This window comes from Schistocerca serialis, unplaced genomic scaffold (genome assembly GCF_023864345.2).
Source record: "Schistocerca serialis cubense isolate TAMUIC-IGC-003099 unplaced genomic scaffold, iqSchSeri2.2 HiC_scaffold_1364, whole genome shotgun sequence".
In the NCBI taxonomy this organism is placed as follows: Eukaryota; Metazoa; Arthropoda; class Insecta; order Orthoptera; family Acrididae; genus Schistocerca; species Schistocerca serialis.
The window spans coordinates 1-26,952 of record NW_026047585.1 but is presented as its reverse complement, the minus strand read 5'-3'; the positions used below and the strand labels follow the sequence as shown (position 1 = coordinate 26,952).

Genomic DNA, 26,952 nt, shown 5'->3' with positions numbered 1-26,952 from the left:
TTTCGTTTACGAAAGCCATAGGCGAGTATGTCAGTTTAATCAGATACCAAACGATTACGGAGAACGGACGAACAGAACTTGCTTGAAAAAAGCTACTAGTGCAATTTTCGCGTTCTGACATTAAGGTGAAGGCGCCGACTCGCACGTTTTCCAGGCGCGAAGTGTCTAGTATTTTTGATATTTATATCGTTTAACGCTAATATATAACTGAGAGATAATGATTACGCAATATTTTGCTCGATTAGACGTCTTTAGCCAGGCAGAGTATAATACTTTTCCTTAAGTTATGGGAACAGAAAGATCGTGAAAGGGGTTATAGCTCAGTCGTAGAGCATTCGACTGCAGATCGAGAGGTCCCCGGTTCAATCCCGGGTGCCCCCTTCATTTTTCAGTATCTCGAAAAAACAAATGACGATTGTCGCGGTGAGTTGCAAATACATGTTTGAGATGCACCCTGCACGCCATACCGAAGGCTTTGGAGCAACATTTCAATGGGGGGGATCGCAGCCCAGGGTCTTGCAGGTCATCGTCCTCCCGCCATGAGGTCGAACTGTACGAAATCCACTTGCTTGGGGGAAGAATCTTGTACACTGAATTTTGTAGAATATGGTGATAGGCAAAAGTTTTCTTGTACTGCTGCACGGAGAAACAAAAATTGGAGGAGCTGGGATTTGAACCCAGGACTTTCTGCATGCGAAGCAGACACTCTACCACTGAGTTACACCCCCGCCAGAGCAAGTACATCTGGGACGAGTGTCTCGTGGATCCTACTGTCATTATTTCTTAGGTTTGAACGGTACAGTAAGTGTTGGAGGAACCTATTCATGACAAGACCTAAGCAGCGTCGACTCCGTGGCGCAACGGTAGCGCGTCTGACTCCAGATCAGAAGGTTGCGTGTTCAAATCACGTCGGGGTCACAATGAAATTTTCGTTTACGAAAGCCATAGGCGAGTATGTCAGTTTAATCAGATACCAAACGATTACGGAGAACGGACGAACAGAACTTGCTTGAAAAAAGCTACTAGTGCAATTTTCGCGTTCTGACATTAAGGTGAAGGCGCCGACTCGCACGTTTTCCAGGCGCGAAGTGTCTAGTATTTTTGATATTTATATCGTTTAACGCTAATATATAACTGAGAGATAATGATTACGCAATATTTTGCTCGATTAGACGTCTTTAGCCAGGCAGAGTATAATACTTTTCCTTAAGTTATGGGAACAGAAAGATCGTGAAAGGGGGTATAGCTCAGTCGTAGAGCATTCGACTGCAGATCGAGAGGTCCCCGGTTCAATCCCGGGTGCCCCCTTCATTTTTCAGTATCTCGAAAAAACAAATGACGATTGTCGCGGTGAGTTGCAAATACATGTTTGAGATGCACCCTGCACGCCATACCGAAGGCTTTGGAGCAACATTTCAATGGGGGGGATCGCAGCCCAGGGTCTTGCAGGTCATCGTCCTCCCGCCATGAGGTCGAACTGTACGAAATCCACTTGCTTGGGGGAAGAATCTTGTACACTGAATTTTGTAGAATATGGTGATAGGCAAAAGTTTTCTTGTACTGCTGCACGGAGAAACAAAAATTGGAGGAGCTGGGATTTGAACCCAGGACTTTCTGCATGCGAAGCAGACACTCTGCCACTGAGTTACACCCCCGCCAGAGCAAGTACATCTGGGACGAGTGTCTCGTGGATCCTACTGTCATTATTTCTTAGGTTTGAACGGTACAGTAAGTGTTGGAGGAACCTATTCATGACAAGACCTAAGCAGCGTCGACTCCGTGGCGCAACGGTAGCGCGTCTGACTCCAGATCAGAAGGTTGCGTGTTCAAATCACGTCGGGGTCACAATGAAATTTTCGTTTACGAAAGCCATAGGCGAGTATGTCAGTTTAATCAGATACCAAACGATTACGGAGAACGGACGAACAGAACTTGCTTGAAAAAAGCTACTAGTGCAATTTTCGCGTTCTGACATTAAGGTGAAGGCGCCGACTCGCACGTTTTCCAGGCGCGAAGTGTCTAGTATTTTTGATATTTATATCGTTTAACGCTAATATATAACTGAGAGATAATGATTACGCAATATTTTGCTCGATTAGACGTCTTTAGCCAGGCAGAGTATAATACTTTTCCTTAAGTTATGGGAACAGAAAGATCGTGAAAGGGGGTATAGCTCAGTCGTAGAGCATTCGACTGCAGATCGAGAGGTCCCCGGTTCAATCCCGGGTGCCCCCTTCATTTTTCAGTATCTCGAAAAAACAAATGACGATTGTCGCGGTGAGTTGCAAATACATGTTTGAGATGCACCCTGCACGCCATACCGAAGGCTTTGGAGCAACATTTCAATGGGGGGGATCGCAGCCCAGGGTCTTGCAGGTCATCGTCCTCCCGCCATGAGGTCGAACTGTACGAAATCCACTTGCTTGGGGGAAGAATCTTGTACACTGAATTTTGTAGAATATGGTGATAGGCAAAAGTTTTCTTGTACTGCTGCACGGAGAAACAAAAATTGGAGGAGCTGGGATTTGAACCCAGGACTTTCTGCATGCGAAGCAGACACTCTACCACTGAGTTACACCCCCGCCAGAGCAAGTACATCTGGGACGAGTGTCTCGTGGATCCTACTGTCATTATTTCTTAGGTTTGAACGGTACAGTAAGTGTTGGAGGAACCTATTCATGACAAGACCTAAGCAGCGTCGACTCCGTGGCGCAACGGTAGCGCGTCTGACTCCAGATCAGAAGGTTGCGTGTTCAAATCACGTCGGGGTCACAATGAAATTTTCGTTTACGAAAGCCATAGGCGAGTATGTCAGTTTAATCAGATACCAAACGATTACGGAGAACGGACGAACAGAACTTGCTTGAAAAAAGCTACTAGTGCAATTTTCGCGTTCTGACATTAAGGTGAAGGCGCCGACTCGCACGTTTTCCAGGCGCGAAGTGTCTAGTATTTTTGATATTTATATCGTTTAACGCTAATATATAACTGAGAGATAATGATTACGCAATATTTTGCTCGATTAGACGTCTTTAGCCAGGCAGAGTATAATACTTTTCCTTAAGTTATGGGAACAGAAAGATCGTGAAAGGGGGTATAGCTCAGTCGTAGAGCATTCGACTGCAGATCGAGAGGTCCCCGGTTCAATCCCGGGTGCCCCCTTCATTTTTCAGTATCTCGAAAAAACAAATGACGATTGTCGCGGTGAGTTGCAAATACATGTTTGAGATGCACCCTGCACGCCATACCGAAGGCTTTGGAGCAACATTTCAATGGGGGGGATCGCAGCCCAGGGTCTTGCAGGTCATCGTCCTCCCGCCATGAGGTCGAACTGTACGAAATCCACTTGCTTGGGGGAAGAATCTTGTACACTGAATTTTGTAGAATATGGTGATAGGCAAAAGTTTTCTTGTACTGCTGCACGGAGAAACAAAAATTGGAGGAGCTGGGATTTGAACCCAGGACTTTCTGCATGCGAAGCAGACACTCTACCACTGAGTTACACCCCCGCCAGAGCAAGTACATCTGGGACGAGTGTCTCGTGGATCCTACTGTCATTATTTCTTAGGTTTGAACGGTACAGTAAGTGTTGGAGGAACCTATTCATGACAAGACCTAAGCAGCGTCGACTCCGTGGCGCAACGGTAGCGCGTCTGACTCCAGATCAGAAGGTTGCGTGTTCAAGTCACGTCGGGGTCACAATGAAATTTTCGTTTACGAAAGCCATAGGCGAGTATGTCAGTTTAATCAGATACCAAACGATTACGGAGAACGGACGAACAGAACTTGCTTGAAAAAAGCTACTAGTGCAATTTTCGCGTTCTGACATTAAGGTGAAGGCGCCGACTCGCACGTTTTCCAGGCGCGAAGTGTCTAGTATTTTTGATATTTATATCGTTTAACGCTAATATATAACTGAGAGATAATGATTACGCAATATTTTGCTCGATTAGACGTCTTTAGCCAGGCAGAGTATAATACTTTTCCTTAAGTTATGGGAACAGAAAGATCGTGAAAGGGGGTATAGCTCAGTCGTAGAGCATTCGACTGCAGATCGAGAGGTCCCCGGTTCAATCCCGGGTGCCCCCTTCATTTTTCAGTATCTCGAAAAAACAAATGACGATTGTCGCGGTGAGTTGCAAATACATGTTTGAGATGCACCCTGCACGCCATACCGAAGGCTTTGGAGCAACATTTCAATGGGGGGGATCGCAGCCCAGGGTCTTGCAGGTCATCGTCCTCCCGCCATGAGGTCGAACTGTACGAAATCCACTTGCTTGGGGGAAGAATCTTGTACACTGAATTTTGTAGAATATGGTGATAGGCAAAAGTTTTCTTGTACTGCTGCACGGAGAAACAAAAATTGGAGGAGCTGGGATTTGAACCCAGGACTTTCTGCATGCGAAGCAGACACTCTACCACTGAGTTACACCCCCGCCAGAGCAAGTACATCTGGGACGAGTGTCTCGTGGATCCTACTGTCATTATTTCTTAGGTTTGAACGGTACAGTAAGTGTTGGAGGAACCTATTCATGACAAGACCTAAGCAGCGTCGACTCCGTGGCGCAACGGTAGCGCGTCTGACTCCAGATCAGAAGGTTGCGTGTTCAAATCACGTCGGGGTCACAATGAAATTTTCGTTTACGAAAGCCATAGGCGAGTATGTCAGTTTAATCAGATACCAAACGATTACGGAGAACGGACGAACAGAACTTGCTTGAAAAAAGCTACTAGTGCAATTTTCGCGTTCTGACATTAAGGTGAAGGCGCCGACTCGCACGTTTTCCAGGCGCGAAGTGTCTAGTATTTTTGATATTTATATCGTTTAACGCTAATATATAACTGAGAGATAATGATTACGCAATATTTTGCTCGATTAGACGTCTTTAGCCAGGCAGAGTATAATACTTTTCCTTAAGTTATGGGAACAGAAAGATCGTGAAAGGGGGTATAGCTCAGTCGTAGAGCATTCGACTGCAGATCGAGAGGTCCCCGGTTCAATCCCGGGTGCCCCCTTCATTTTTCAGTATCTCGAAAAAACAAATGACGATTGTCGCGGTGAGTTGCAAATACATGTTTGAGATGCACCCTGCACGCCATACCGAAGGCTTTGGAGCAACATTTCAATGGGGGGGATCGCAGCCCAGGGTCTTGCAGGTCATCGTCCTCCCGCCATGAGGTCGAACTGTACGAAATCCACTTGCTTGGGGGAAGAATCTTGTACACTGAATTTTGTAGAATATGGTGATAGGCAAAAGTTTTCTTGTACTGCTGCACGGAGAAACAAAAATTGGAGGAGCTGGGATTTGAACCCAGGACTTTCTGCATGCGAAGCAGACACTCTACCACTGAGTTACACTCCCGCCAGAGCAAGTACATCTGGGACGAGTGTCTCGTGGATCCTACTGTCATTATTTCTTAGGTTTGAACGGTACAGTAAGTGTTGGAGGAACCTATTCATGACAAGACCTAAGCAGCGTCGACTCCGTGGCGCAACGGTAGCGCGTCTGACTCCAGATCAGAAGGTTGCGTGTTCAAATCACGTCGGGGTCACAATGAAATTTTCGTTTACGAAAGCCATAGGCGAGTATGTCAGTTTAATCAGATACCAAACGATTACGGAGAACGGACGAACAGAACTTGCTTGAAAAAAGCTACTAGTGCAATTTTCGCGTTCTGACATTAAGGTGAAGGCGCCGACTCGCACGTTTTCCAGGCGCGAAGTGTCTAGTATTTTTGATATTTATATCGTTTAACGCTAATATATAACTGAGAGATAATGATTACGCAATATTTTGCTCGATTAGACGTCTTTAGCCAGGCAGAGTATAATACTTTTCCTTAAGTTATGGGAACAGAAAGATCGTGAAAGGGGGTATAGCTCAGTCGTAGAGCATTCGACTGCAGATCGAGAGGTCTCCGGTTCAATCCCGGGTGCCCCCTTCATTTTTCAGTATCTCGAAAAAACAAATGACGATTGTCGCGGTGAGTTGCAAATACATGTTTGAGATGCACCCTGCACGCCATACCGAAGGCTTTGGAGCAACATTTCAATGGGGGGGATCGCAGCCCAGGGTCTTGCAGGTCATCGTCCTCCCGCCATGAGGTCGAACTGTACGAAATCCACTTGCTTGGGGGAAGAATCTTGTACACTGAATTTTGTAGAATATGGTGATAGGCAAAAGTTTTCTTGTACTGCTGCACGGAGAAACAAAAATTGGAGGAGCTGGGATTTGAACCCAGGACTTTCTGCATGCGAAGCAGACACTCTACCACTGAGTTACACCCCCGCCAGAGCAAGTACATCTGGGACGAGTGTCTCGTGGATCCTACTGTCATTATTTCTTAGGTTTGAACGGTACAGTAAGTGTTGGAGGAACCTATTCATGACAAGACCTAAGCAGCGTCGACTCCGTGGCGCAACGGTAGCGCGTCTGACTCCAGATCAGAAGGTTGCGTGTTCAAATCACGTCGGGGTCACAATGAAATTTTCGTTTACGAAAGCCATAGGCGAGTATGTCAGTTTAATCAGATACCAAACGATTACGGAGAACGGACGAACAGAACTTGCTTGAAAAAAGCTACTAGTGCAATTTTCGCGTTCTGACATTAAGGTGAAGGCGCCGACTCGCACGTTTTCCAGGCGCGAAGTGTCTAGTATTTTTGATATTTATATCGTTTAACGCTAATATATAACTGAGAGATAATGATTACGCAATATTTTGCTCGATTAGACGTCTTTAGCCAGGCAGAGTATAATACTTTTCCTTAAGTTATGGGAACAGAAAGATCGTGAAGGGGGGTATAGCTCAGTCGTAGAGCATTCGACTGCAGATCGAGAGGTCCCCGGTTCAATCCCGGGTGCCCCCTTCATTTTTCAGTATCTCGAAAAAACAAATGACGATTGTCGCGGTGAGTTGCAAATACATGTTTGAGATGCACCCTGCACGCCATACCGAAGGCTTTGGAGCAACATTTCAATGGGGGGGATCGCAGCCCAGGGTCTTGCAGGTCATCGTCCTCCCGCCATGAGGTCGAACTGTACGAAATCCACTTGCTTGGGGGAAGAATCTTGTACACTGAATTTTGTAGAATATGGTGATAGGCAAAAGTTTTCTTGTACTGCTGCACGGAGAAACAAAAATTGGAGGAGCTGGGATTTGAACCCAGGACTTTCTGCATGCGAAGCAGACACTCTACCACTGAGTTACACCCCCGCCAGAGCAAGTACATCTGGGACGAGTGTCTCGTGGATCCTACTGTCATTATTTCTTAGGTTTGAACGGTACAGTAAGTGTTGGAGGAACCTATTCATGACAAGACCTAAGCAGCGTCGACTCCGTGGCGCAACGGTAGCGCGTCTGACTCCAGATCAGAAGGTTGCGTGTTCAAATCACGTCGGGGTCACAATGAAATTTTCGTTTACGAAAGCCATAGGCGAGTATGTCAGTTTAATCAGATACCAAACGATTACGGAGAACGGACGAACAGAACTTGCTTGAAAAAAGCTACTAGTGCAATTTTCGCGTTCTGACATTAAGGTGAAGGCGCCGACTCGCACGTTTTCCAGGCGCGAAGTGTCTAGTATTTTTGATATTTATATCGTTTAACGCTAATATATAACTGAGAGATAATGATTACGCAATATTTTGCTCGATTAGACGTCTTTAGCCAGGCAGAGTATAATACTTTTCCTTAAGTTATGGGAACAGAAAGATCGTGAAAGGGGGTATAGCTCAGTCGTAGAGCATTCGACTGCAGATCGAGAGGTCCCCGGTTCAATCCCGGGTGCCCCCTTCATTTTTCAGTATCTCGAAAAAACAAATGACGATTGTCGCGGTGAGTTGCAAATACATGTTTGAGATGCACCCTGCACGCCATACCGAAGGCTTTGGAGCAACATTTCAATGGGGGGGATCGCAGCCCAGGGTCTTGCAGGTCATCGTCCTCCCGCCATGAGGTCGAACTGTACGAAATCCACTTGCTTGGGGGAAGAATCTTGTACACTGAATTTTGTAGAATATGGTGATAGGCAAAAGTTTTCTTGTACTGCTGCACGGAGAAACAAAAATTGGAGGAGCTGGGATTTGAACCCAGGACTTTCTGCATGCGAAGCAGACACTCTACCACTGAGTTACACCCCCGCCAGAGCAAGTACATCTGGGACGAGTGTCTCGTGGATCCTACTGTCATTATTTCTTAGGTTTGAACGGTACAGTAAGTGTTGGAGGAACCTATTCATGACAAGACCTAAGCAGCGTCGACTCCGTGGCGCAACGGTAGCGCGTCTGACTCCAGATCAGAAGGTTGCGTGTTCAAATCACGTCGGGGTCACAATGAAATTTTCGTTTACGAAAGCCATAGGCGAGTATGTCAGTTTAATCAGATACCAAACGATTACGGAGAACGGACGAACAGAACTTGCTTGAAAAAAGCTACTAGTGCAATTTTCGCGTTCTGACATTAAGGTGAAGGCGCCGACTCGCACGTTTTCCAGGCGCGAAGTGTCTAGTATTTTTGATATTTATATCGTTTAACGCTAATATATAACTGAGAGATAATGATTACGCAATATTTTGCTCGATTAGACGTCTTTAGCCAGGCAGAGTATAATACTGTTCCTTAAGTTATGGGAACAGAAAGATCGTGAAAGGGGGTATAGCTCAGTCGTAGAGCATTCGACTGCAGATCGAGAGGTCCCCGGTTCAATCCCGGGTGCCCCCTTCATTTTTCAGTATCTCGAAAAAACAAATGACGATTGTCGCGGTGAGTTGCAAATACATGTTTGAGATGCACCCTGCACGCCATACCGAAGGCTTTGGAGCAACATTTCAATGGGGGGGATCGCAGCCCAGGGTCTTGCAGGTCATCGTCCTCCCGCCATGAGGTCGAACTGTACGAAATCCACTTGCTTGGGGGAAGAATCTTGTACACTGAATTTTGTAGAATATGGTGATAGGCAAAAGTTTTCTTGTACTGCTGCACGGAGAAACAAAAATTGGAGGAGCTGGGATTTGAACCCAGGACTTTCTGCATGCGAAGCAGACACTCTACCACTGAGTTACACCCCCGCCAGAGCAAGTACATCTGGGACGAGTGTCTCGTGGATCCTACTGTCATTATTTCTTAGGTTTGAACGGTACAGTAAGTGTTGGAGGAACCTATTCATGACAAGACCGAAGCAGCGTCGACTCCGTGGCGCAACGGTAGCGCGTCTGACTCCAGATCAGAAGGTTGCGTGTTCAAATCACGTCGGGGTCACAATGAAATTTTCGTTTACGAAAGCCATAGGCGAGTATGTCAGTTTAATCAGATACCAAACGATTACGGAGAACGGACGAACAGAACTTGCTTGAAAAAAGCTACTAGTGCAATTTTCGCGTTCTGACATTAAGGTGAAGGCGCCGACTCGCACGTTTTCCAGGCGCGAAGTGTCTAGTATTTTTGATATTTATATCGTTTAACGCTAATATATAACTGAGAGATAATGATTACGCAATATTTTGCTCGATTAGACGTCTTTAGCCAGGCAGAGTATAATACTTTTCCTTAAATTATGGGAACAGAAAGATCGTGAAAGGGGGTATAGCTCAGTCGTAGAGCATTCGACTGCAGATCGAGAGGTCCCCGGTTCAATCCCGGGTGCCCCCTTCATTTTTCAGTATCTCGAAAAAACAAATGACGATTGTCGCGGTGAGTTGCAAATACATGTTTGAGATGCACCCTGCACGCCATACCGAAGGCTTTGGAGCAACATTTCAATGGGGGGGATCGCAGCCCAGGGTCTTGCAGGTCATCGTCCTCCCGCCATGAGGTCGAACTGTACGAAATCCACTTGCTTGGGGGAAGAATCTTGTACACTGAATTTTGTAGAATATGGTGATAGGCAAAAGTTTTCTTGTACTGCTGCACGGAGAAACAAAAATTGGAGGAGCTGGGATTTGAACCCAGGACTTTCTGCATGCGAAGCAGACACTCTACCACTGAGTTACACCCCCGCCAGAGCAAGTACATCTGGGACGAGTGTCTCGTGGATCCTACTGTCATTATTTCTTAGGTTTGAACGGTACAGTAAGTGTTGGAGGAACCTATTCATGACAAGACCTAAGCAGCGTCGACTCCGTGGCGCAACGGTAGCGCGTCTGACTCCAGATCAGAAGGTTGCGTGTTCAAATCACGTCGGGGTCACAATGAAATTTTCGTTTACGAAAGCCATAGGCGAGTATGTCAGTTTAATCAGATACCAAACGATTACGGAGAACGGACGAACAGAACTTGCTTGAAAAAAGCTACTAGTGCAATTTTCGCGTTCTGACATTAAGGTGAAGGCGCCGACTCGCACGTTTTCCAGGCGCGAAGTGTCTAGTATTTTTGATATTTATATCGTTTAACGCTAATATATAACTGAGAGATAATGATTACGCAATATTTTGCTCGATTAGACGTCTTTAGCCAGGCAGAGTATAATACTTTTCCTTAAGTTATGGGAACAGAAAGATCGTGAAAGGGGGTATAGCTCAGTCATTCGCGCCTCGTCTTCGGCGCGAGACGGACGTGTGGCGGCCGCTGCGGACGTTTCGTGTCAACAAGGCTGTTTTCCTGCGAGCCAGGTAGGCCGGCTCGCAAGCGCATTACTTCACTTAATTGTGTATTGGTTTGATGAAGATGAGAAAAGACACGATTAAATTCGCTTTCGATAGAAATTTCGTACGACCGAAAGCTTTTGAAATCAAACTGTGGCTCACAGAAAAAGTTGGAATTACGAAAGATGATTTAGTTGGAGTTCATTTATCGTTTGTGACTAACTCGGCATATGTGAAATTGGCAGATCCTGCTAAATGTGTCGCACTTGTTGAACAATGTGGAGGTATTATTAAGTTCAATCACTTAGACGGCTCAGTTAGCGATGTCGTAGTATCCTATGCTGGGATGGGAATACGAACAGTAAGAGTATTTGAGCTTCCTTTTGAAATGCCTGTAGTCGAAATCAATCGTGTTCTCGGGGCGTATGGCAGAGTAATTTCCAATGTTGCGGAAATGTGGTCAGAACCACACATGTTTCCCGTTTTGAATGGCGTTCGCCAGGTTAAGATGGAACTTCTCAAGCACATTCCTTCCTTTGTAATTATTGGAGGATACCGTGCGTTGATCATTTACGATGGACAGCCTCGCACCTGTGCCATTTGTAACTCGACAGAGCACGTGCGTGCTGAGTGCAGTAGACGGAGGGTTCCTCAATTACCAAGGGTAGAATCCGAAGGTGCAGGGCCTGTAGTTCACCTGCAGATGACGTATGCTGCTGCCACGTCACCTTTGCGATCAGCTCGGCAGACATCTTTCGAACTGGGGGACCAATGCGAGCATCCCGAGAGTGTTAACAACCATATAGACAGTGGTAGATCCGTAGCTATGACTAACCATACAGCGCCCCAGTGTCCCACCAGTGAAAGTCAGGTACCTTACGACTGTGCCGAGCCTTCTCGTAGCTCGCGAGCAGAACCTTCTGCGGTTACTGTGGATACCTCCCTGCAACCGCCTGATTGTGCACGACAGGACGAGACCACCACGAAAGTAGCGGCAACGGACGATCCAGTTCAGAATATTGTTGGGCAAGACATGAGCATAGATCACTCGATCATCCAACTGACACAAGGAGTCAATGACTACGGTTCTGCTTCCCACAGCGCGGCTGACAGGCCCCCTGCGACAGAGGCGAGTCTAACTGCGGTCGTCCTTTCTTCCACGCCTGGTGAGAAGAGCAGCGTTGGCTCTTCGACTAGGACACAAGACCGGCTTGCATCGCCGACTTCGTCTCCGCATTCGTCCGAAAAGTCCCCTGATTCGTCTCCAGAGCGGTCAAGATCGCCTCGGAAAGCTAGGAAACGTCGCAAAAAGCGGTTAGCACACCAGGCTGCTGAAAGCTTAGCCCCGGCTCTGCGGGATAGGTTGAGGAGCATTCAGGAACAGACAACGATCGAAGACCATGGCCGGAGGGAACCCGAGGTCGGTAGCATACCATCGCATCTACGGACATCACCTGAGCACGGTGTCCGGGACGAAGGAACACCAGGCCTCGAATTTTCAGACCATCAGGACGTACCTACTTCCCAACGTAGACAATCTCCCCAGAATAGCCGTTTTGAATGGGCAGACGATACGGAGACAACACTGCCACATGTATCTGCGAACAATGGTATGGCATGTTAACCGCAACCTCTCAAGCTCACGACTACACTTTGAGCGCACGAATGACATGTGAATTCGGCCTACATACGCCTAATCGCCGGAAAGTCCAGTAAACAATAACAGCTCTTGCCAATGGATCAAACGTATCACGTTATGACTGTTAATATTAACAAGATCCAGAGTGCAACTAACATTGCTGCCCTCCGGGACTTCATATATCAGTCCGATACCGATATTGCGCTTTTTCAAGAAGTGTGTTTTTCAAATTTGTATGTTCCGGGATTTACTGCAATTCTCAATGTCGCCTCAGAAGGCGCTTGCGGCACCGCTGTCCTGGTCAAGGAAGGTATTGCAATAACAGATGTAACCATGTTGGAATCGGGGCGGGGAATCAGTTTTAAGATTTTCGGTGTTACGATTATAAATGTTTATGTACCTTCGGGAAGCAGTGGTCGAACAGACCGAGCCAATTTTTTTAAAAATGATCTAGTGTTTTTACTAAAGGAAAACCCCGTTGATGTAATAGTCGGAGGTGACTGGAATTGTGTCCTACACAGGAAAGACCAAACGCCAAATTTCAATTTCTCCCCAGAACTAGATGGTCTTGTGAAAACAATGAAATGGCAGGACGCTTGGGAGGTCAAATACCCCGTGTCTGTCCAGTATACATATTTTAGCACTAAAGCGCAAAGTCGGATCGACCGCATATACGTCAGTTCACATTTAGCCAGCAAAATCAGTGGCGTCGAACGAATACCAACTTTCTTTTCCGACCATCTAGCACTAAGGTGCAGCATTGGACTTCCTAAACAGAAGACATACTGGGGCCGTCCTTTTTGGAAATTAAATATCGCCATGCTTCGAGATAACGCCCTAACTGAGCAGTTAGAAGCTTCTTGGCAACTTTCACTACGACAAAGCCACAAATACCGGTCAACGATAGATTGGTGGACTTTATGCGCCAAAAAGAAACTTAGATCTACTCTAATTTCTTACAGTAGGGAAAGGGCACTTTGGTCTCGGCGCACTGTCGAATTCTACTATACTTGTCTGCGTGACCTTTATGATATGCCCATGTCCGCGGCTGTCAGAACGGGTATCCAACAGGTCAAGGCCGAACTTCTTAGTCTTAAACGCAAACAGCTGGAAGGACTGACAATAAAATCACGAGTTCAAACCACAGTGGAAGAAGAACACGCTTCACTCTATCATCTACTCCAGCACGAAAAAAATCGTCGAAGAAATTTTATTCAGTCATTGCTCTCTGAAGATCAACGTCTTTTAACTCAACAAAAAGATATTTTAAACGAGGCTCATAGGTATTATAATCACTTGTACAGCGCTCACCAGTATATCCCAGATCATGGACAGGAACTGCTCCGAAACTGTGATATGGAACAACTAGTAACTGCAGAACACAACAGGAGCCTCACTGTTGAAATCCTGTCTGAAGACATTTTCGAAGTAATTAAAAGCTCACCTGTTAAAAAATCACCTGGGCCCGACGGTTTACCCGTAGAATTTTATTCCCAATATTGGCATATTATAAGGAATAAATTCACACAAGTCGTCAACGAAATCTTGAGTGGAGGGCACATACCTGACGAAATGAAAGAGTGTGTCACTGTTTTACTTCCTAAGGGAATCAATTCGGATGTCAAACAGCTCAACAAAATGAGACCGATATCCTTAATGAACTCTGATTATAAAATTATTGCCAGGGTTGTAAAAAACAGACTCCGACCGGTGTTTGATACAGTAATTGGTCCCCATCAAACGTGTCTCCCGGGTCGGAATATTTTTAAAACAGTCTGCGAATACAGGGACATAATCAGTATCTTCTCAACGACATTGACGAAGGCTGGCCTCGTTTTTATCGACTTTTCTAAAGCCTTTGATAGGGTAAACCATGAATATTTATTTACCACTCTGATGCATATAGGTTTTAACGACAAATTTTTAATTGTCTTAAAAAATCTATTGCAAGGGATGAAAACCACAATTTTAATCAATGGACACTATACTCGAGATGTCGAAATAGCAAATGGTGTCCCGCAGGGAAGTCCTTTATCAATGATGCTATTTGTGGTCGCACTAGAACCTTTGCTGAAACGATTAAACAAGGAATTAGAAGGCATATCAATTTCAGGGGTCAGTAACGCTACCAACGCTTACGCCGACGACGTCGGTGTCATCGTCAGAAGTAATGACGACGTTGTAAGACTGAGAGAGATTGTTCGCCTTTACTGCTTCGCAACGGGCGCGCAAATCAACGATATGAAAAGCTCCTTTCTAAATCTCCATGGCTTCAGGAACACTGCCCTCGAATGGGCCAGGTCTGTAGACCATCACACTGCGTTAGGTGTGAGGTTCTACCGATGCCCCCTGCAAACAACGACATTCAACTGGAAGAAGGTCTTACATAGTATTCGAGGTACTTTAATAATGAACCGACTTAGAGACTTGAACATTATCCAAAGGGTGCAATTAATCAACTGCGCTGTCCTTTCGAAAGCAGTATATGTAGGTCAAATACTGCCGATACCTAAAGCGATATCCAAAACCATCATGAGCTTCCTCTGCAAGTATGTTTGGAGAGGTGAGATATTTAAAGTGGCGGCCAGTACTATAACTTTAAAACCGCGAGAAGGAGGCCTCGGACTGACCGATATCCGCCGCAAAACTACGGCTCTTTATATCAAGCGTACACTTCAGCTTTTAGAAGACCGCCACAATAATTTATCATCGAAACTTTTCCGAATCCTTACACCGGAGAGTATGGAACCACCTATTAACATAAGTAAAATCTCTTACAAATTGCAGCACATCAGATTCTACTATTTAGAACTCAGTTATCTGCACTGCATTGTCGCGGATAGGACCAAAAGAAACTGTAGTTTCATCATGGATTGCCTTACTACAAAGGACAACCGTAACAGAATGGAATCAAAATATCCCACCCGAAATTGGCAAAATATATGGAAGAATATAAACAATAAAGTACTGTCCACCAATGTGCGCGGTGCCTGGTACAAGGTTGTCAATAATACCGTTGCCACAAATGAAAGATTACAGTCTATAGGATTGAGTGACACAAATCAGTGTCCACGTTGTAATGTGATAGACACCCTCCGGCATCGTCTCATATGCAACGGCTACCAGGTCATTTGGGACAGAGTCCGCCAACAGGTGGCGTTTATCAATAGGAACGACGGCAGACACCTTACTGTCGACATTCTCGTCAACCCCGAAAGCGTTGCTTTCCCAATTCAAAAGAATAATGTTACCCTATGGCTACTGGGGAACTATGTCAATTATGTCATTAATAACCTCGGCCTGCCCGACGTACTGGACTATGAGCAACATCTATTACTGGAATATTATAAAATATGTGGACAACGACACCACAAGACCTTGTATGGTAACATGCTAAAAATATTATTTGACAAACAAGGCATCGGATGACGTACGCAATGACGAATAGCGGATAAAATATCGGATTTTGCGATGCCAAAGTAGGGGATTGCTGCTAAGGGCGACGTACGGTGGGGACTTCGTGGGCCCCAGGGCCGCTACGGTAGCCGTGAAGGCCTTCGCAGAACCCTGAAAAGGCCTTGCATTCTATGCCTATGCTTAAAAAAAAAAAAAAAAAAACAAAAAAAAAAAAAAAAAAAAAAAAAAAGAGAGAGATCAGTGTTTGGTATTGTGTGTGTCCTTAAGAAGCCTACGTTTCTCAGTTAACCAATAAATTTTTCTTTCTTTATCCACAATTTTCACCAGATCATTTTCAGTTATTTTAAACAACCATCCAACGTTACAAAATAAGTTCATTTGGATGGAGACATTTACTTTTCTCACCACGTTTGATATGGATTCCCTTACTTGCAAAGGAGTATTTCATTTGATTTTAGCAATGAAGCTCGCCGAAGAAGGCGCATGAAGGAGAGCGAATGGAAGGGCTAGAAGGGGAGATGGGAGGCCCTAAAAAAATAGAAAAAAATAAAAAAAAAAAAAAAAAAGTCGTAGAGCATTCGACTGCAGATCGAGAGGTCCCCGGTTCAATCCCGGGTGCCCCCTTCATTTTTCAGTATCTCGAAAAAACAAATGACGATTGTCGCGGTGAGTTGCAAATACATGTTTGAGATGCACCCTGCACGCCATACCGAAGGCTTTGGAGCAACATTTCAATGGGGGGGATCGCAGCCCAGGGTCTTGCAGGTCATCGTCCTCCCGCCATGAGGTCGAACTGTACGAAATCCACTTGCTTGGGGGAAGAATCTTGTACACTGAATTTTGTAGAATATGGTGATAGGCAAAAGTTTTCTTGTACTGCTGCACGGAGAAACAAAAATTGGAGGAGCTGGGATTTGAACCCAGGACTTTCTGCATGCGAAGCAGACACTCTACCACTGAGTTACACCCCCGCCAGAGCAAGTACATCTGGGACGAGTGTCTCGTGGATCCTACTGTCATTATTTCTTAGGTTTGAACGGTACAGTAAGTGTTGGAGGAACCTATTCATGACAAGACCTAAGCAGCGTCGACTCCGTGGCGCAACGGTAGCGCGTCTGACTCCAGATCAGAAGGTTGCGTGTTCAAATCACGTCGGGGTCACAATGAAATTTTCGTTTACGAAAGCCATAGGCGAGTATGTCAGTTTAATCAGATACCAAACGATTACGGAGAACGGACGAACAGAACTTGCTTGAAAAAAGCTACTAGTGCAATTTTCGCGTTCTGACATTAAGGTGAAGGCGCCGACTCGCACGTTTTCCAGGCGCGAAGTGTCTAGTATTTTTGATATTTATATCGTTTAACGCTAATATATAACTGAGAGATAATGATTACGCAATATTTTGCTCGATTAGACGTCTTTAGCCAGGCAGAGTATAATACTTTTCCTTAAGTTATGGGAACAGAAAGATCGTGAAAGGGGGTATAGCTCAGTCGTAGAGCATTCGACTGCAGATCGAGAGGTCCCCGGTTCAATCCCGGGTGCCCCCTTCATTTTTCAGTATCTCGAAAAAACAAATGACGATTGTCGCGGTGAGTTGCAAATACATGTTTGAGATGCACCCTGCACGCCATACCGAAGGCTTTGGAGCAACATTTCAATGGGGGGGATCGCAGCCCAGGGTCTTGCAGGTCATCGTCCTCCCGCCATGAGGTCGAACTGTACGAAATCCACTTGCTTGGGGGAAGAATCTTGTACACTGAATTTTGTAGAATATGGTGATAGGCAAAAGTTTTCTTGTACTGCTGCACGGAGAAACAAAAATTGGAGGAGCTGGGATTTGAACCCAGGACTTTCTGCATGCGAAGCAGACACTCTACCACTGAGTTACACCCCCGCCAGAGCAAGTACATCTGGGACGAGTGTCTCGTGGATCCTACTGTCATTATTTCTTAGGTTTGAACGGTACAGTAAGTGTTGGAGGAACCTATTCATGACAAGACCTAAGCAGCGTCGACTCCGTGGCGCAACGGTAGCGCGTCTGACTCCAGATCAGAAGGTTGCGTGTTCAAATCACGTCGGGGTCACAATGAAATTTTCGTTTACGAAAGCCATAGGCGAGTATGTCAGTTTAATCAGATACCAAACGATTACGGAGAACGGACGAACAGAACTTGCTTGAAAAAAGCTACTAGTGCAATTTTCGCGTTCTGACATTAAGGTGAAGGCGCCGACTCGCACGTTTTCCAGGCGCGAAGTGTCTAGTATTTTTGATATTTATATCGTTTAACGCTAATATATAACTGAGAGATAATGATTACGCAATATTTTGCTCGATTAGACGTCTTTAGCCAGGCAGAGTATAATACTTTTCCTTAAGTTATGGGAACAGAAAGATCGTGAAAGGGGGTATAGCTCAGTCGTAGAGCATTCGACTGCAGATCGAGAGGTCCCCGGTTCAATCCCGGGTGCCCCCTTCATTTTTCAGTATCTCGAAAAAACAAATGACGATTGTCGCGGTGAGTTGCAAATACATGTTTGAGATGCACCCTGCACGCCATACCGAAGGCTTTGGAGCAACATTTCAATGGGGGGGATCGCAGCCCAGGGTCTTGCAGGTCATCGTCCTCCCGCCATGAGGTCGAACTGTACGAAATCCACTTGCTTGGGGGAAGAATCTTGTACACTGAATTTTGTAGAATATGGTGATAGGCAAAAGTTTTCTTGTACTGCTGCACGGAGAAACAAAAATTGGAGGAGCTGGGATTTGAACCCAGGACTTTCTGCATGCGAAGCAGACACTCTACCACTGAGTTACACCCCCGCCAGAGCAAGTACATCTGGGACGAGTGTCTCGTGGATCCTACTGTCATTATTTCTTAGGTTTGAACGGTACAGTAAGTGTTGGAGGAACCTATTCATGACAAGACCTAAGCAGCGTCGACTCCGTGGCGCAACGGTAGCGCGTCTGACTCCAGATCAGAAGGTTGCGTGTTCAAATCACGTCGGGGTCACAATGAAATTTTCGTTTACGAAAGCCATAGGCGAGTATGTCAGTTTAATCAGATACCAAACGATTACGGAGAACGGACGAACAGAACTTGCTTGAAAAAAGCTACTAGTGCAATTTTCGCGTTCTGACATTAAGGTGAAGGCGCCGACTCGCACGTTTTCCAGGCGCGAAGTGTCTAGTATTTTTGATATTTATATCGTTTAACGCTAATATATAACTGAGAGATAATGATTACGCAATATTTTGCTCGATTAGACGTCTTTAGCCAGGCAGAGTATAATACTTTTCCTTAAGTTATGGGAACAGAAAGATCGTGAAAGGGGGTATAGCTCAGTCGTAGAGCATTCGACTGCAGATCGAGAGGTCCCCGGTTCAATCCCGGGTGCCCCCTTCATTTTTCAGTATCTCGAAAAAACAAATGACGATTGTCGCGGTGAGTTGCAAATACATGTTTGAGATGCACCCTGCACGCCATACCGAAGGCTTTGGAGCAACATTTCAATGGGGGGGATCGCAGCCCAGGGTCTTGCAGGTCATCGTCCTCCCGCCATGAGGTCGAACTGTACGAAATCCACTTGCTTGGGGGAAGAATCTTGTACACTGAATTTTGTAGAATATGGTGATAGGCAAAAGTTTTCTTGTACTGCTGCACGGAGAAACAAAAATTGGAGGAGCTGGGATTTGAACCCAGGACTTTCTGCATGCGAAGCAGACACTCTACCACTGAGTTACACCCCCGCCAGAGCAAGTACATCTGGGACGAGTGTCTCGTGGATCCTACTGTCATTATTTCTTAGGTTTGAACGGTACAGTAAGTGTTGGAGGAACCTATTCATGACAAGACCTAAGCAGCGTCGACTCCGTGGCGCAACGGTAGCGCGTCTGACTCCAGATCAGAAGGTTGCGTGTTCAAATCACGTCGGGGTCACAATGAAATTTTCGTTTACGAAAGCCATAGGCGAGTATGTCAGTTTAATCAGATACCAAACGATTACGGAGAACGGACGAACAGAACTTGCTTGAAAAAAGCTACTAGTGCAATTTTCGCGTTCTGACATTAAGGTGAAGGCGCCGACTCGCACGTTTTCCAGGCGCGAAGTGTCTAGTATTTTTGATATTTATATCGTTTAACGCTAATATATAACTGAGAGATAATGATTACGCAATATTTTGCTCGATTAGACGTCTTTAGCCAGGCAGAGTATAATACTTTTCCTTAAGTTATGGGAACAGAAAGATCGTGAAAGGGGGTATAGCTCAGTCGTAGAGCATTCGACTGCAGATCGAGAGGTCCCCGGTTCAATCCCGGGTGCCCCCTTCATTTTTCAGTATCTCGAAAAAACAAATGACGATTGTCGCGGTGAGTTGCAAATACATGTTTGAGATGCACCCTGCACGCCATACCGAAGGCTTTGGAGCAACATTTCAATGGGGGGGGATCGCAGCCCAGGGTCTTGCAGGTCATCGTCCTCCCGCCATGAGGTCGAACTGTACGAAATCCACTTGCTTGGGGGAAGAATCTTGTACACTGAATTTTGTAGAATATGGTGATAGGCAAAAGTTTTCTTGTACTGCTGCACGGAGAAACAAAAATTGGAGGAGCTGGGATTTGAACCCAGGACTTTCTGCATGCGAAGCAGACACTCTACCACTGAGTTACACCCCCGCCAGAGCAAGTACATCTGGGACGAGTGTCTCGTGGATCCTACTGTCATTATTTCTTAGGTTTGAACGGTACAGTAAGTGTTGGAGGAACCTATTCATGACAAGACCTAAGCAGCGTCGACTCCGTGGCGCAACGGTAGCGCGTCTGACTCCAGATCAGAAGGTTGCGTGTTCAAATCACGTCGGGGTCACAATGAAATTTTCGTTTACGAAAGCCATAGGCGAGTATGTCAGTTTAATCAGATACCAAACGATTACGGAGAACGGACGAACAGAACTTGCTTGAAAAAAGCTACTAGTGCAATTTTCGCGTTCTGACATTAAGGTGAAGGCGCCGACTCGCACGTTTTCCAGGCGCGAAGTGTCTAGTATTTTTGATATTTATATCGTTTAACGCTAATATATAACTGAGAGATAATGATTACGCAATATTTTGCTCGATTAGACGTCTTTAGCCAGGCAGAGTATAATACTTTTCCTTAAGTTATGGGAACAGAAAGATCGTGAAAGGGGGTATAGCTCAGTCGTAGAGCATTCGACTGCAGATCGAGAGGTCCCCGGTTCAATCCCGGGTGCCCCCTTCATTTTTCAGTATCTCGAAAAAACAAATGACGATTGTCGCGGTGAGTTGCAAATACATGTTTGAGATGCACCCTGCACGCCATACCGAAGGCTTTGGAGCAACATTTCAATGGGGGGGGATCGCAGCCCAGGGTCTTGCAGGTCATCGTCCTCCCGCCATGAGGTCGAACTGTACGAAATCCACTTGCTTGGGGGAAGAATCTTGTACACTGAATTTTGTAGAATATGGTGATAGGCAAAAGTTTTCTTGTACTGCTGCACGGAGAAACAAAAATTGGAGGAGCTGGGATTTGAACCCAGGACTTTCTGCATGCGAAGCAGACACTCTACCACTGAGTTACACCCCCGCCAGAGCAAGTACATCTGGGACGAGTGTCTCGTGGATCCTACTGTCATTATTTCTTAGGTTTGAACGGTACAGTAAGTGTTGGAGGAACCTATTCATGACAAGACCTAAGCAGCGTCGACTCCGTGGCGCAACGGTAGCGCGTCTGACTCCAGATCAGAAGGTTGCGTGTTCAAATCACGTCGGGGTCACAATGAAATTTTCGTTTACGAAAGCCATAGGCGAGTATGTCAGTTTAATCAGATACCAAACGATTACGGAGAACGGACGAACAGAACTTGCTTGAAAAAAGCTACTAGTGCAATTTTCGCGTTCTGACATTAAGGTGAAGGCGCCGACTCGCACGTTTTCCAGGCGCGAAGTGTCTAGTATTTTTGATATTTATATCGTTTAACGCTAATATATAACTGAGAGATAATGATTACGCAATATTTTGCTCGATTAGACGTCTTTAGCCAGGCAGAGTATAATACTTTTCCTTAAGTTATGGGAACAGAAAGATCGTGAAAGGGGGTATAGCTCAGTCGTAGAGCATTCGACTGCAGATCGAGAGGTCCCCGGTTCAATCCCGGGTGCCCCCTTCATTTTTCAGTATCTCGAAAAAACAAATGACGATTGTCGCGGTGAGTTGCAAATACATGTTTGAGATGCACCCTGCACGCCATACCGAAGGCTTTGGAGCAACATTTCAATGGGGGGGGATCGCAGCCCAGGGTCTTGCAGGTCATCGTCCTCCCGCCATGAGGTCGAACTGTACGAAATCCACTTGCTTGGGGGAAGAATCTTGTACACTGAATTTTGTAGAATATGGTGATAGGCAAAAGTTTTCTTGTACTGCTGCACGGAGAAACAAAAATTGGAGGAGCTGGGATTTGAACCCAGGACTTTCTGCATGCGAAGCAGACACTCTACCACTGAGTTACACCCCCGCCAGAGCAAGTACATCTGGGACGAGTGTCTCGTGGATCCTACTGTCATTATTTCTTAGGTTTGAACGGTACAGTAAGTGTTGGAGGAACCTATTCATGACAAGACCTAAGCAGCGTCGACTCCGTGGCGCAACGGTAGCGCGTCTGACTCCAGATCAGAAGGTTGCGTGTTCAAATCACGTCGGGGTCACAATGAAATTTTCGTTTACGAAAGCCATAGGCGAGTATGTCAGTTTAATCAGATACCAAACGATTACGGAGAACGGACGAACAGAACTTGCTTGAAAAAAGCTACTAGTGCAATTTTCGCGTTCTGACATTAAGGTGAAGGCGCCGACTCGCACGTTTTCCAGGCGCGAAGTGTCTAGTATTTTTGATATTTATATCGTTTAACGCTAATATATAACTGAGAGATAATGATTACGCAATATTTTGCTCGATTAGACGTCTTTAGCCAGGCAGAGTATAATACTTTTCCTTAAGTTATGGGAACAGAAAGATCGTGAAAGGGGGTATAGCTCAGTCGTAGAGCATTCGACTGCAGATCGAGAGGTCCCCGGTTCAATCCCGGGTGCCCCCTTCATTTTTCAGTATCTCGAAAAAACAAATGACGATTGTCGCGGTGAGTTGCAAATACATGTTTGAGATGCACCCTGCACGCCATACCGAAGGCTTTGGAGCAACATTTCAATGGGGGGGATCGCAGCCCAGGGTCTTGCAGGTCATCGTCCTCCCGCCATGAGGTCGAACTGTACGAAATCCACTTGCTTGGGGGAAGAATCTTGTACACTGAATTTTGTAGAATATGGTGATAGGCAAAAGTTTTCTTGTACTGCTGCACGGAGAAACAAAAATTGGAGGAGCTGGGATTTGAACCCAGGACTTTCTGCATGCGAAGCAGACACTCTACCACTGAGTTACACCCCCGCCAGAGCAAGTACATCTGGGACGAGTGTCTCGTGGATCCTACTGTCATTATTTCTTAGGTTTGAACGGTACAGTAAGTGTTGGAGGAACCTATTCATGACAAGACCTAAGCAGCGTCGACTCCGTGGCGCAACGGTAGCGCGTCTGACTCCAGATCAGAAGGTTGCGTGTTCAAATCACGTCGGGGTCACAATGAAATTTTCGTTTACGAAAGCCATAGGCGAGTATGTCAGTTTAATCAGATACCAAACGATTACGGAGAACGGACGAACAGAACTTGCTTGAAAAAAGCTACTAGTGCAATTTTCGCGTTCTGACATTAAGGTGAAGGCGCCGACTCGCACGTTTTCCAGGCGCGAAGTGTCTAGTATTTTTGATATTTATATCGTTTAACGCTAATATATAACTGAGAGATAATGATTACGCAATATTTTGCTCGATTAGACGTCTTTAGCCAGGCAGAGTATAATACTTTTCCTTAAGTTATGGGAACAGAAAGATCGTGAAAGGGGGTATAGCTCAGTCGTAGAGCATTCGACTGCAGATCGAGAGGTCCCCGGTTCAATCCCGGGTGCCCCCTTCATTTTTCAGTATCTCGAAAAAACAAATGACGATTGTCGCGGTGAGTTGCAAATACATGTTTGAGATGCACCCTGCACGCCATACCGAAGGCTTTGGAGCAACATTTCAATGGGGGGGATCGCAGCCCAGGGTCTTGCAGGTCATCGTCCTCCCGCCATGAGGTCGAACTGTACGAAATCCACTTGCTTGGGGGAAGAATCTTGTACACTGAATTTTGTAGAATATGGTGATAGGCAAAAGTTTTCTTGTACTGCTGCACGGAGAAACAAAAATTGGAGGAGCTGGGATTTGAACCCAGGACTTTCTGCATGCGAAGCAGACACTCTACCACTGAGTTACACCCCCGCCAGAGCAAGTACATCTGGGACGAGTGTCTCGTGGATCCTACTGTCATTATTTCTTAGGTTTGAACGGTACAGTAAGTGTTGGAGGAACCTATTCATGACAAGACCTAAGCAGCGTCGACTCCGTGGCGCAACGGTAGCGCGTCTGACTCCAGATCAGAAGGTTGCGTGTTCAAATCACGTCGGGGTCACAATGAAATTTTCGTTTACGAAAGCCATAGGCGAGTATGTCAGTTTAATCAGATACCAAACGATTACGGAGAACGGACGAACAGAACTTGCTTGAAAAAAGCTACTAGTGCAATTTTCGCGTTCTGACATTAAGGTGAAGGCGCCGACTCGCACGTTTTCCAGGCGCGAAGTGTCTAGTATTTTTGATATTTATATCGTTTAACGCTAATATATAACTGAGAGATAATGATTACGCAATATTTTGCTCGATTAGACGTCTTTAGCCAGGCAGAGTATAATACTTTTCCTTAAGTTATGGGAACAGAAAGATCGTGAAAGGGGGTATAGCTCAGTCGTAGAGCATTCGACTGCAGATCGAGAGGTCCCCGGTTCAATCCCGGGTGCCCCCTTCATTTTTCAGTATCTCGAAAAAACAAATGACGATTGTCGCGGTGAGTTGCAAATACATGTTTGAGATGCACCCTGCACGCCATACCGAAGGCTTTGGAGCAACATTTCAATGGGGGGGATCGCAGCCCAGGGTCTTGCAGGTCATCGTCCTCCCGCCATGAGGTCGAACTGTACGAAATCCACTTGCTTGGGGGAAGAATCTTGTACACTGAATTTTGTAGAATATGGTGATAGGCAAAAGTTTTCTTGTACTGCTGCACGGAGAAACAAAAATTGGAGGAGCTGGGATTTGAACCCAGGACTTTCTGCATGCGAAGCAGACACTCTACCACTGAGTTACACCCCCGCCAGAGCAAGTACATCTGGGACGAGTGTCTCGTGGATCCTACTGTCATTATTTCTTAGGTTTGAACGGTACAGTAAGTGTTGGAGGAACCTATTCATGACAAGACCTAAGCAGCGTCGACTCCGTGGCGCAACGGTAGCGCGTCTGACTCCAGATCAGAAGGTTGCGTGTTCAAATCACGTCGGGGTCACAATGAAATTTTCGTTTACGAAAGCCATAGGCGAGTATGTCAGTTTAATCAGATACCAAACGATTACGGAGAACGGACGAACAGAACTTGCTTGAAAAAAGCTACTAGTGCAATTTTCGCGTTCTGACATTAAGGTGAAGGCGCCGACTCGCACGTTTTCCAGGCGCGAAGTGTCTAGTATTTTTGATATTTATATCGTTTAACGCTAATATATAACTGAGAGATAATGATTACGCAATATTTTGCTCGATTAGACGTCTTTAGCCAGGCAGAGTATAATACTTTTCCTTAAGTTATGGGAACAGAAAGATCGTGAAAGGGGGTATAGCTCAGTCGTAGAGCATTCGACTGCAGATCGAGAGGTCCCCGGTTCAATCCCGGGTGCCCCCTTCATTTTTCAGTATCTCGAAAAAACAAATGACGATTGTCGCGGTGAGTTGCAAATACATGTTTGAGATGCACCCTGCACGCCATACCGAAGGCTTTGGAGCAACATTTCAATGGGGGGGATCGCAGCCCAGGGTCTTGCAGGTCATCGTCCTCCCGCCATGAGGTCGAACTGTACGAAATCCACTTGCTTGGGGGAAGAATCTTGTACACTGAATTTTGTAGAATATGGTGATAGGCAAAAGTTTTCTTGTACTGCTGCACGGAGAAACAAAAATTGGAGGAGCTGGGATTTGAACCCAGGACTTTCTGCATGCGAAGCAGACACTCTACCACTGAGTTACACCCCCGCCAGAGCAAGTACATCTGGGACGAGTGTCTCGTGGATCCTACTGTCATTATTTCTTAGGTTTGAACGGTACAGTAAGTGTTGGAGGAACCTATTCATGACAAGACCTAAGCAGCGTCGACTCCGTGGCGCAACGGTAGCGCGTCTGACTCCAGATCAGAAGGTTGCGTGTTCAAATCACGTCGGGGTCACAATGAAATTTTCGTTTACGAAAGCCATAGGCGAGTATGTCAGTTTAATCAGATACCAAACGATTACGGAGAACGGACGAACAGAACTTGCTTGAAAAAAGCTACTAGTGCAATTTTCGCGTTCTGACATTAAGGTGAAGGCGCCGACTCGCACGTTTTCCAGGCGCGAAGTGTCTAGTATTTTTGATATTTATATCGTTTAACGCTAATATATAACTGAGAGATAATGATTACGCAATATTTTGCTCGATTAGACGTCTTTAGCCAGGCAGAGTATAATACTTTTCCTTAAGTTATGGGAACAGAAAGATCGTGAAAGGGGGTATAGCTCAGTCGTAGAGCATTCGACTGCAGATCGAGAGGTCCCCGGTTCAATCCCGGGTGCCCCCTTCATTTTTCAGTATCTCGAAAAAACAAATGACGATTGTCGCGGTGAGTTGCAAATACATGTTTGAGATGCACCCTGCACGCCATACCGAAGGCTTTGGAGCAACATTTCAATGGGGGGGATCGCAGCCCAGGGTCTTGCAGGTCATCGTCCTCCCGCCATGAGGTCGAACTGTACGAAATCCACTTGCTTGGGGGAAGAATCTTGTACACTGAATTTTGTAGAATATGGTGATAGGCAAAAGTTTTCTTGTACTGCTGCACGGAGAAACAAAAATTGGAGGAGCTGGGATTTGAACCCAGGACTTTCTGCATGCGAAGCAGACACTCTACCACTGAGTTACACCCCCGCCAGAGCAAGTACATCTGGGACGAGTGTCTCGTGGATCCTACTGTCATTATTTCTTAGGTTTGAACGGTACAGTAAGTGTTGGAGGAACCTATTCATGACAAGACCTAAGCAGCGTCGACTCCGTGGCGCAACGGTAGCGC

At 45.8% G+C, this 26,952-nt stretch overlaps 67 non-coding genes across 67 annotated transcripts; 44 read left to right on the top strand and 23 right to left on the bottom strand.

Moving 5' to 3' along the window:
• The first annotated feature begins 309 nt into the window (after positions 1-309).
• On the top strand, positions 310-381 carry Trnac-gca (transfer RNA cysteine (anticodon GCA)). The gene has a single exon. It is a non-coding gene; the product is annotated as a tRNA-Cys (tRNA).
• Positions 382-656: 275 nt separating this feature from the next.
• Positions 657-728, bottom strand: Trnaa-cgc (transfer RNA alanine (anticodon CGC)). Its single transcript has one exon. It is a non-coding gene; the product is annotated as a tRNA-Ala (tRNA).
• A 118-nt stretch (positions 729-846) lies between these two features.
• Trnaw-cca (transfer RNA tryptophan (anticodon CCA)) lies at positions 847-918 on the top strand. Its single transcript has one exon. It is a non-coding gene; the product is annotated as a tRNA-Trp (tRNA).
• Positions 919-1,236: 318 nt separating this feature from the next.
• Positions 1,237-1,308, top strand: Trnac-gca (transfer RNA cysteine (anticodon GCA)). Its single transcript has one exon. It is a non-coding gene; the product is annotated as a tRNA-Cys (tRNA).
• A 275-nt stretch (positions 1,309-1,583) lies between these two features.
• Trnaa-cgc (transfer RNA alanine (anticodon CGC)) lies at positions 1,584-1,655 on the bottom strand. Its single transcript has one exon. It is a non-coding gene; the product is annotated as a tRNA-Ala (tRNA).
• Positions 1,656-1,773: 118 nt separating this feature from the next.
• Trnaw-cca (transfer RNA tryptophan (anticodon CCA)) lies at positions 1,774-1,845 on the top strand. Its single transcript has one exon. It is a non-coding gene; the product is annotated as a tRNA-Trp (tRNA).
• Positions 1,846-2,163: 318 nt separating this feature from the next.
• On the top strand, positions 2,164-2,235 carry Trnac-gca (transfer RNA cysteine (anticodon GCA)). The gene has a single exon. It is a non-coding gene; the product is annotated as a tRNA-Cys (tRNA).
• Positions 2,236-2,510: 275 nt separating this feature from the next.
• On the bottom strand, positions 2,511-2,582 carry Trnaa-cgc (transfer RNA alanine (anticodon CGC)). The gene has a single exon. It is a non-coding gene; the product is annotated as a tRNA-Ala (tRNA).
• Positions 2,583-2,700: 118 nt separating this feature from the next.
• On the top strand, positions 2,701-2,772 carry Trnaw-cca (transfer RNA tryptophan (anticodon CCA)). Its single transcript has one exon. It is a non-coding gene; the product is annotated as a tRNA-Trp (tRNA).
• A 318-nt stretch (positions 2,773-3,090) lies between these two features.
• Positions 3,091-3,162, top strand: Trnac-gca (transfer RNA cysteine (anticodon GCA)). The gene has a single exon. It is a non-coding gene; the product is annotated as a tRNA-Cys (tRNA).
• Positions 3,163-3,437: 275 nt separating this feature from the next.
• Positions 3,438-3,509, bottom strand: Trnaa-cgc (transfer RNA alanine (anticodon CGC)). The gene has a single exon. It is a non-coding gene; the product is annotated as a tRNA-Ala (tRNA).
• A 118-nt stretch (positions 3,510-3,627) lies between these two features.
• On the top strand, positions 3,628-3,699 carry Trnaw-cca (transfer RNA tryptophan (anticodon CCA)). Its single transcript has one exon. It is a non-coding gene; the product is annotated as a tRNA-Trp (tRNA).
• Positions 3,700-4,017: 318 nt separating this feature from the next.
• Trnac-gca (transfer RNA cysteine (anticodon GCA)) lies at positions 4,018-4,089 on the top strand. Its single transcript has one exon. It is a non-coding gene; the product is annotated as a tRNA-Cys (tRNA).
• A 275-nt stretch (positions 4,090-4,364) lies between these two features.
• Positions 4,365-4,436, bottom strand: Trnaa-cgc (transfer RNA alanine (anticodon CGC)). The gene has a single exon. It is a non-coding gene; the product is annotated as a tRNA-Ala (tRNA).
• Positions 4,437-4,554: 118 nt separating this feature from the next.
• Positions 4,555-4,626, top strand: Trnaw-cca (transfer RNA tryptophan (anticodon CCA)). The gene has a single exon. It is a non-coding gene; the product is annotated as a tRNA-Trp (tRNA).
• A 318-nt stretch (positions 4,627-4,944) lies between these two features.
• Trnac-gca (transfer RNA cysteine (anticodon GCA)) lies at positions 4,945-5,016 on the top strand. Its single transcript has one exon. It is a non-coding gene; the product is annotated as a tRNA-Cys (tRNA).
• Positions 5,017-5,291: 275 nt separating this feature from the next.
• Positions 5,292-5,363, bottom strand: Trnaa-cgc (transfer RNA alanine (anticodon CGC)). The gene has a single exon. It is a non-coding gene; the product is annotated as a tRNA-Ala (tRNA).
• A 118-nt stretch (positions 5,364-5,481) lies between these two features.
• Positions 5,482-5,553, top strand: Trnaw-cca (transfer RNA tryptophan (anticodon CCA)). Its single transcript has one exon. It is a non-coding gene; the product is annotated as a tRNA-Trp (tRNA).
• A 318-nt stretch (positions 5,554-5,871) lies between these two features.
• On the top strand, positions 5,872-5,943 carry Trnac-gca (transfer RNA cysteine (anticodon GCA)). Its single transcript has one exon. It is a non-coding gene; the product is annotated as a tRNA-Cys (tRNA).
• A 275-nt stretch (positions 5,944-6,218) lies between these two features.
• Positions 6,219-6,290, bottom strand: Trnaa-cgc (transfer RNA alanine (anticodon CGC)). Its single transcript has one exon. It is a non-coding gene; the product is annotated as a tRNA-Ala (tRNA).
• A 118-nt stretch (positions 6,291-6,408) lies between these two features.
• On the top strand, positions 6,409-6,480 carry Trnaw-cca (transfer RNA tryptophan (anticodon CCA)). Its single transcript has one exon. It is a non-coding gene; the product is annotated as a tRNA-Trp (tRNA).
• Positions 6,481-6,798: 318 nt separating this feature from the next.
• Positions 6,799-6,870, top strand: Trnac-gca (transfer RNA cysteine (anticodon GCA)). The gene has a single exon. It is a non-coding gene; the product is annotated as a tRNA-Cys (tRNA).
• A 275-nt stretch (positions 6,871-7,145) lies between these two features.
• Trnaa-cgc (transfer RNA alanine (anticodon CGC)) lies at positions 7,146-7,217 on the bottom strand. The gene has a single exon. It is a non-coding gene; the product is annotated as a tRNA-Ala (tRNA).
• A 118-nt stretch (positions 7,218-7,335) lies between these two features.
• Trnaw-cca (transfer RNA tryptophan (anticodon CCA)) lies at positions 7,336-7,407 on the top strand. The gene has a single exon. It is a non-coding gene; the product is annotated as a tRNA-Trp (tRNA).
• Positions 7,408-7,725: 318 nt separating this feature from the next.
• Positions 7,726-7,797, top strand: Trnac-gca (transfer RNA cysteine (anticodon GCA)). Its single transcript has one exon. It is a non-coding gene; the product is annotated as a tRNA-Cys (tRNA).
• A 275-nt stretch (positions 7,798-8,072) lies between these two features.
• Positions 8,073-8,144, bottom strand: Trnaa-cgc (transfer RNA alanine (anticodon CGC)). Its single transcript has one exon. It is a non-coding gene; the product is annotated as a tRNA-Ala (tRNA).
• Positions 8,145-8,262: 118 nt separating this feature from the next.
• On the top strand, positions 8,263-8,334 carry Trnaw-cca (transfer RNA tryptophan (anticodon CCA)). Its single transcript has one exon. It is a non-coding gene; the product is annotated as a tRNA-Trp (tRNA).
• A 318-nt stretch (positions 8,335-8,652) lies between these two features.
• On the top strand, positions 8,653-8,724 carry Trnac-gca (transfer RNA cysteine (anticodon GCA)). Its single transcript has one exon. It is a non-coding gene; the product is annotated as a tRNA-Cys (tRNA).
• Positions 8,725-8,999: 275 nt separating this feature from the next.
• Positions 9,000-9,071, bottom strand: Trnaa-cgc (transfer RNA alanine (anticodon CGC)). The gene has a single exon. It is a non-coding gene; the product is annotated as a tRNA-Ala (tRNA).
• A 118-nt stretch (positions 9,072-9,189) lies between these two features.
• On the top strand, positions 9,190-9,261 carry Trnaw-cca (transfer RNA tryptophan (anticodon CCA)). Its single transcript has one exon. It is a non-coding gene; the product is annotated as a tRNA-Trp (tRNA).
• Positions 9,262-9,579: 318 nt separating this feature from the next.
• On the top strand, positions 9,580-9,651 carry Trnac-gca (transfer RNA cysteine (anticodon GCA)). Its single transcript has one exon. It is a non-coding gene; the product is annotated as a tRNA-Cys (tRNA).
• A 275-nt stretch (positions 9,652-9,926) lies between these two features.
• On the bottom strand, positions 9,927-9,998 carry Trnaa-cgc (transfer RNA alanine (anticodon CGC)). Its single transcript has one exon. It is a non-coding gene; the product is annotated as a tRNA-Ala (tRNA).
• Positions 9,999-10,116: 118 nt separating this feature from the next.
• Positions 10,117-10,188, top strand: Trnaw-cca (transfer RNA tryptophan (anticodon CCA)). The gene has a single exon. It is a non-coding gene; the product is annotated as a tRNA-Trp (tRNA).
• Positions 10,189-16,538: 6,350 nt separating this feature from the next.
• On the bottom strand, positions 16,539-16,610 carry Trnaa-cgc (transfer RNA alanine (anticodon CGC)). The gene has a single exon. It is a non-coding gene; the product is annotated as a tRNA-Ala (tRNA).
• A 118-nt stretch (positions 16,611-16,728) lies between these two features.
• Positions 16,729-16,800, top strand: Trnaw-cca (transfer RNA tryptophan (anticodon CCA)). Its single transcript has one exon. It is a non-coding gene; the product is annotated as a tRNA-Trp (tRNA).
• Positions 16,801-17,118: 318 nt separating this feature from the next.
• On the top strand, positions 17,119-17,190 carry Trnac-gca (transfer RNA cysteine (anticodon GCA)). Its single transcript has one exon. It is a non-coding gene; the product is annotated as a tRNA-Cys (tRNA).
• Positions 17,191-17,465: 275 nt separating this feature from the next.
• On the bottom strand, positions 17,466-17,537 carry Trnaa-cgc (transfer RNA alanine (anticodon CGC)). Its single transcript has one exon. It is a non-coding gene; the product is annotated as a tRNA-Ala (tRNA).
• A 118-nt stretch (positions 17,538-17,655) lies between these two features.
• On the top strand, positions 17,656-17,727 carry Trnaw-cca (transfer RNA tryptophan (anticodon CCA)). The gene has a single exon. It is a non-coding gene; the product is annotated as a tRNA-Trp (tRNA).
• A 318-nt stretch (positions 17,728-18,045) lies between these two features.
• Trnac-gca (transfer RNA cysteine (anticodon GCA)) lies at positions 18,046-18,117 on the top strand. Its single transcript has one exon. It is a non-coding gene; the product is annotated as a tRNA-Cys (tRNA).
• A 275-nt stretch (positions 18,118-18,392) lies between these two features.
• Positions 18,393-18,464, bottom strand: Trnaa-cgc (transfer RNA alanine (anticodon CGC)). Its single transcript has one exon. It is a non-coding gene; the product is annotated as a tRNA-Ala (tRNA).
• Positions 18,465-18,582: 118 nt separating this feature from the next.
• Positions 18,583-18,654, top strand: Trnaw-cca (transfer RNA tryptophan (anticodon CCA)). Its single transcript has one exon. It is a non-coding gene; the product is annotated as a tRNA-Trp (tRNA).
• A 318-nt stretch (positions 18,655-18,972) lies between these two features.
• On the top strand, positions 18,973-19,044 carry Trnac-gca (transfer RNA cysteine (anticodon GCA)). Its single transcript has one exon. It is a non-coding gene; the product is annotated as a tRNA-Cys (tRNA).
• A 275-nt stretch (positions 19,045-19,319) lies between these two features.
• On the bottom strand, positions 19,320-19,391 carry Trnaa-cgc (transfer RNA alanine (anticodon CGC)). Its single transcript has one exon. It is a non-coding gene; the product is annotated as a tRNA-Ala (tRNA).
• Positions 19,392-19,509: 118 nt separating this feature from the next.
• Positions 19,510-19,581, top strand: Trnaw-cca (transfer RNA tryptophan (anticodon CCA)). Its single transcript has one exon. It is a non-coding gene; the product is annotated as a tRNA-Trp (tRNA).
• A 318-nt stretch (positions 19,582-19,899) lies between these two features.
• Positions 19,900-19,971, top strand: Trnac-gca (transfer RNA cysteine (anticodon GCA)). Its single transcript has one exon. It is a non-coding gene; the product is annotated as a tRNA-Cys (tRNA).
• A 276-nt stretch (positions 19,972-20,247) lies between these two features.
• Trnaa-cgc (transfer RNA alanine (anticodon CGC)) lies at positions 20,248-20,319 on the bottom strand. The gene has a single exon. It is a non-coding gene; the product is annotated as a tRNA-Ala (tRNA).
• Positions 20,320-20,437: 118 nt separating this feature from the next.
• Positions 20,438-20,509, top strand: Trnaw-cca (transfer RNA tryptophan (anticodon CCA)). Its single transcript has one exon. It is a non-coding gene; the product is annotated as a tRNA-Trp (tRNA).
• Positions 20,510-20,827: 318 nt separating this feature from the next.
• Positions 20,828-20,899, top strand: Trnac-gca (transfer RNA cysteine (anticodon GCA)). The gene has a single exon. It is a non-coding gene; the product is annotated as a tRNA-Cys (tRNA).
• A 276-nt stretch (positions 20,900-21,175) lies between these two features.
• Trnaa-cgc (transfer RNA alanine (anticodon CGC)) lies at positions 21,176-21,247 on the bottom strand. Its single transcript has one exon. It is a non-coding gene; the product is annotated as a tRNA-Ala (tRNA).
• A 118-nt stretch (positions 21,248-21,365) lies between these two features.
• Positions 21,366-21,437, top strand: Trnaw-cca (transfer RNA tryptophan (anticodon CCA)). The gene has a single exon. It is a non-coding gene; the product is annotated as a tRNA-Trp (tRNA).
• A 318-nt stretch (positions 21,438-21,755) lies between these two features.
• Trnac-gca (transfer RNA cysteine (anticodon GCA)) lies at positions 21,756-21,827 on the top strand. The gene has a single exon. It is a non-coding gene; the product is annotated as a tRNA-Cys (tRNA).
• A 276-nt stretch (positions 21,828-22,103) lies between these two features.
• Positions 22,104-22,175, bottom strand: Trnaa-cgc (transfer RNA alanine (anticodon CGC)). Its single transcript has one exon. It is a non-coding gene; the product is annotated as a tRNA-Ala (tRNA).
• Positions 22,176-22,293: 118 nt separating this feature from the next.
• On the top strand, positions 22,294-22,365 carry Trnaw-cca (transfer RNA tryptophan (anticodon CCA)). Its single transcript has one exon. It is a non-coding gene; the product is annotated as a tRNA-Trp (tRNA).
• A 318-nt stretch (positions 22,366-22,683) lies between these two features.
• On the top strand, positions 22,684-22,755 carry Trnac-gca (transfer RNA cysteine (anticodon GCA)). Its single transcript has one exon. It is a non-coding gene; the product is annotated as a tRNA-Cys (tRNA).
• A 275-nt stretch (positions 22,756-23,030) lies between these two features.
• Trnaa-cgc (transfer RNA alanine (anticodon CGC)) lies at positions 23,031-23,102 on the bottom strand. The gene has a single exon. It is a non-coding gene; the product is annotated as a tRNA-Ala (tRNA).
• Positions 23,103-23,220: 118 nt separating this feature from the next.
• Trnaw-cca (transfer RNA tryptophan (anticodon CCA)) lies at positions 23,221-23,292 on the top strand. The gene has a single exon. It is a non-coding gene; the product is annotated as a tRNA-Trp (tRNA).
• A 318-nt stretch (positions 23,293-23,610) lies between these two features.
• Positions 23,611-23,682, top strand: Trnac-gca (transfer RNA cysteine (anticodon GCA)). Its single transcript has one exon. It is a non-coding gene; the product is annotated as a tRNA-Cys (tRNA).
• Positions 23,683-23,957: 275 nt separating this feature from the next.
• On the bottom strand, positions 23,958-24,029 carry Trnaa-cgc (transfer RNA alanine (anticodon CGC)). The gene has a single exon. It is a non-coding gene; the product is annotated as a tRNA-Ala (tRNA).
• A 118-nt stretch (positions 24,030-24,147) lies between these two features.
• Trnaw-cca (transfer RNA tryptophan (anticodon CCA)) lies at positions 24,148-24,219 on the top strand. Its single transcript has one exon. It is a non-coding gene; the product is annotated as a tRNA-Trp (tRNA).
• Positions 24,220-24,537: 318 nt separating this feature from the next.
• Trnac-gca (transfer RNA cysteine (anticodon GCA)) lies at positions 24,538-24,609 on the top strand. The gene has a single exon. It is a non-coding gene; the product is annotated as a tRNA-Cys (tRNA).
• A 275-nt stretch (positions 24,610-24,884) lies between these two features.
• Positions 24,885-24,956, bottom strand: Trnaa-cgc (transfer RNA alanine (anticodon CGC)). The gene has a single exon. It is a non-coding gene; the product is annotated as a tRNA-Ala (tRNA).
• Positions 24,957-25,074: 118 nt separating this feature from the next.
• Positions 25,075-25,146, top strand: Trnaw-cca (transfer RNA tryptophan (anticodon CCA)). Its single transcript has one exon. It is a non-coding gene; the product is annotated as a tRNA-Trp (tRNA).
• Positions 25,147-25,464: 318 nt separating this feature from the next.
• On the top strand, positions 25,465-25,536 carry Trnac-gca (transfer RNA cysteine (anticodon GCA)). Its single transcript has one exon. It is a non-coding gene; the product is annotated as a tRNA-Cys (tRNA).
• Positions 25,537-25,811: 275 nt separating this feature from the next.
• On the bottom strand, positions 25,812-25,883 carry Trnaa-cgc (transfer RNA alanine (anticodon CGC)). The gene has a single exon. It is a non-coding gene; the product is annotated as a tRNA-Ala (tRNA).
• A 118-nt stretch (positions 25,884-26,001) lies between these two features.
• Trnaw-cca (transfer RNA tryptophan (anticodon CCA)) lies at positions 26,002-26,073 on the top strand. The gene has a single exon. It is a non-coding gene; the product is annotated as a tRNA-Trp (tRNA).
• A 318-nt stretch (positions 26,074-26,391) lies between these two features.
• On the top strand, positions 26,392-26,463 carry Trnac-gca (transfer RNA cysteine (anticodon GCA)). The gene has a single exon. It is a non-coding gene; the product is annotated as a tRNA-Cys (tRNA).
• A 275-nt stretch (positions 26,464-26,738) lies between these two features.
• On the bottom strand, positions 26,739-26,810 carry Trnaa-cgc (transfer RNA alanine (anticodon CGC)). Its single transcript has one exon. It is a non-coding gene; the product is annotated as a tRNA-Ala (tRNA).
• Between the last annotated feature and the right edge of the window lie 142 nt (positions 26,811-26,952).